This window comes from Ornithorhynchus anatinus, chromosome 5 (genome assembly GCF_004115215.2).
Source record: "Ornithorhynchus anatinus isolate Pmale09 chromosome 5, mOrnAna1.pri.v4, whole genome shotgun sequence".
NCBI lineage: Eukaryota > Metazoa > Chordata > Mammalia > Monotremata > Ornithorhynchidae > Ornithorhynchus > Ornithorhynchus anatinus.
This window is the reverse complement of record NC_041732.1, coordinates 74,478,456-74,481,908: the sequence shown is the minus strand read 5'-3', so window position 1 is coordinate 74,481,908 and position 3,453 is coordinate 74,478,456. Positions and strand designations below refer to the sequence as shown.

At 50.7% G+C, this 3,453-nt stretch overlaps 1 non-coding gene across 1 annotated transcript; it reads right to left on the bottom strand.

Moving 5' to 3' along the window:
- Positions 1 to 722: 722 nt before the first annotated feature.
- LOC114812709 lies at positions 723 to 860 on the bottom strand. The gene has a single exon (XR_003760360.1). It is a non-coding gene; the product is annotated as a small nucleolar RNA SNORA7 (small nucleolar RNA).
- Positions 861 to 3,453: the final 2,593 nt, after the last annotated feature.

Below are 3,453 nucleotides of genomic sequence, written 5' to 3'. Positions count from 1 at the left end.
AAGACCCTCAAAATGGGGACGATTCTGATCACTGTGCTGTCCACTCTCTGACTCAGTCCTCACTCTTGCTGTAGTTAATTATTATTACAATTGTAATTGTATTTATGAAGCACTTACTTTGACCAGCACCATGCTGGGCTCTGGGGTAGCTACCGGATGATTTTCTCATACACGGTCCCTGCACGGTCAAAGAGGGAGAGTGGATACCTCATCCACATTTTGTTGTTGTTTTACGCTGTTGAGTTAGTCCGACTCATAGAGACGCCAAAGACACTTCTCTCCCAGAACGCCCCACTTCCGTCGGCAATCATTCCGGTAGTGTATCCGTAGAGTTTTCTTGGTAAAAATACGGAGGTGGTTTACCATTGCCTCCTTAATAATAATGTTGGTATTTGTTAAGCACTTACTATGTACAGAGCACTGTTCTAAGCGCTGGGGTAGATGCAGGGTAATCAGGTGGTCCCACGTGAGGCTCACAGTCTTCATCCCCATTTTACAGATGAGGTGACTGAGGCCCAGAGAAGTTAAGTGACTTGGCCACAGTCACACAGCTGACAAGTGGCAGAGCCGGGATTCGAACCCATGACCTCTGACTCCCAAGCCCGGGCTCTTTCCACTGAGCCACGCTGCTTCTCTAAGCAGCGCGCCTTCCATGCAGTAAAATTCAGTCTCCGCCCTCGACCCTCTCCCGTGCCGCTGTTGCCCAACACAGGTGAGTTTTGACTTGTAGCAGATTCCCTGCCACTCGCCAGCCACTGTCCAAGCTAGGAATGGAGTGAGTAGGCCTCTGCTTGACTCTCCTTCCTGTAGTCGTGACTGGGAGAATACTGGAAACTCTCCAGGTGCGACCCTGAGAGGGGATCCCCATTGTACAGAGGTGGAAACCGTGGCCCAGATAAGTGAAATGGCTTGCCCAAGGCCATAAGTCAGGCCAGCGGAGAAGCCGGGATTAGAACTCAGGTTTCTTAACCCCCAGTTCTGTGCAGTATCCGTGCTTCCTCAGCCCCACTGTTGACTGTGAAAGAGGAGTGGAGTTCCAGGTCAGGAGAAGGGTGTGATCAAATGGTAGAAGCAGCATGGCTTAGTGAATAGACGTGGGGCTGAGAGTCAGAGGGCACTGGGTTCTAGTGTTACCTTGGGCAAGTCACTTCACTTTTCTGGGCCTCAGTTACCTTATCTGTAAAATGGGAATTAAGACTGTGAGCCCCATGTGGGACAGGGACTGGGTCTAGCCCGATGATCTTGTGTCGAGCCCAGTGCTTAGAATAGTGCTTAACAATAGTCAGCACTTAAGGACTATAAAAGCAAGTACTATAATTATTATTAGGAGTCTAGAGAGGTGAGAGTGAGGCTTAGTGAGTCCAGTATCCTGAGAGGAGTGAAAAGGAAGAGTTGGAGTAGAGAAACATGTACTCCCCTGCTCTCCCAGGAGTGTGTCCGCTTCCCAACTCTGGGGCTCTGGGGTTCTGTTCTCCCAGAAAGGTGTCTGCTTCCCCGCTCTGGGGTTCTGTTCTCCCAGGAGAGTGTCTGCTTCCCGGCTCCGGACTTCGGTTCTCAAGGAGAGTGTCGCCTTCCCCACTATGGGGCTCCGGGGCTCTGCTCTCCCAGGAGACGGCCCGCGTCCCCGCCCTGGGGCTCTGGGGTTCTGTTCTCCCTGGAGGGTGCTTGCTTCCCGCTCTGGGACTCTAGGGTTCTGTTCTCCCAGGAGAGTGTTTCCTTCTCCACCACGGGGCATTCGGACTCTATTTTCCCAGGAGAGGGTCTGCTTCCCTGCTCCGGTGCTCTGCTCTCCCAAGACACCGTCTGCGTCCCTGCTCTGGTGCTCTGTGGTCACCATTGCAGCTTGGAGCCCTGGGACCTGCTCCTCGTGGGGAGGGATTGCGTCTACCAACTCTCTTGTATTGTGCTTTCCCGAGCTCTTGGTACAGAGTTCTGCACTTAGAGGTGCTTAGAACAGAGTTAAGTCCTCACACGGCGCTTAGCACGTAGCTCTGTACCCAGAAGTTGCTTAGTACAAAGTTCCACGCCCGGAAGGTGGTTAATACGAGGCTCTGCACACATTTGGTGATCGATCAATGGGGGAAATGGGATGAGGGAAAGAAGTCACATAGAGAAATGATAATGGAGTAAATTTACCATTAACAAGTCCAATTCAACCCCAAGCAACAGGGGTAATGGCCCTCAAACTGACTCCTCCCAGCTCCAGGAAGGACTATCCCAGATCCATTCCATCCGAATCGTCCTGATGTCCTAAATGTTCATTCATTCAATAGTATTTATTGAGCGCTTACTATGTGCAGAACACTGTACTGAGCGCTTGGGAAAGCTCAATAAAGCAGAGCTGGTAGATCCCTAATGGAAAGAGCACAGGCCTGTGAATCGGAAGGACCTCTGTTCTAGAGAAACAGCATGGCTTAGTGGAAAGAGCACGGGCTTGGGAGTCAGAGGATGTGGATTCTAATACCAGCTCTGCCACTTGTCTGCAGTGTCACCTTGGGTAAGTCACTTAACTTCTCTGTGCCTCAGTTCTCACATCTGGAAAATGGGGATTAAGACTGTGAGCCCCACGTGGGACAACCTGATTACCTGGTATCTACCCCAGCGCCTAGAACAGTGCTTGGCACATAGTGAGCGCTTCTCAAATACCATCATCATCATCATTCTAGTCCCAGCTCCACCGCTTGTCTGCCGTGTTGTCTTGGGCAAGTCACTCGAATTCTCTGTGTCTCAGTTACCTCATCTGTAAAATGGAGCTTAAGACTCTGAGCCCCATGCGGGACACGGACTTTGTCCAACCCGAATAGCTTATATCTACTCCAGCGCTTAATACAGTGCCTGGTACATAGTAAGAGCTTAAATACCATTTAAAAAAAAAATCCCTCCCACAAGGAGCAGAATCCAGTGGTCCAAGCCACAGTGGTGGGCGGCTGTGAGGTGGGATTGAAGGGGAAGGCCTGAAGTCGCAGAGGAGCTTCAGGGGCTCTGGCCACAAGTACAGCTATGGAGGATCCAGGGTTAATGCTACCTTCCCCACTTGACTGTAAGCTCCTTGTGGGAAGGGAATGTGCCTGCCGACTCTGTTGGATTGCTCTATCCCAAGCACCCGCTACAGTACTCAGCACACAGGAAGCACTCAGTAAATACCCTTGATCGATTCAGTGATGATGAGCGAAACCGTGTCTCCATCACCATTCCCAGTGCAAGCCTACATGGTACCAGAGCCTGGAGGAGATGGACTTCCCTTTCATCATCATCAACATTAGCAGCAGCAGCAGCATCATTCTCATCCTCATCAGTGGTATTTCCTGAGTGTTTACTGTGTGCAGAGCACTGTACTAAGCACTTGGGAGAGTACAATACAACAGGGCTGGCAGATACCTTCCCTGCCTACAGTTAGCTTACAGTCTAGAGGGGGAGACAGATATTAATTCGTTCATTCAATCGTATTTATTA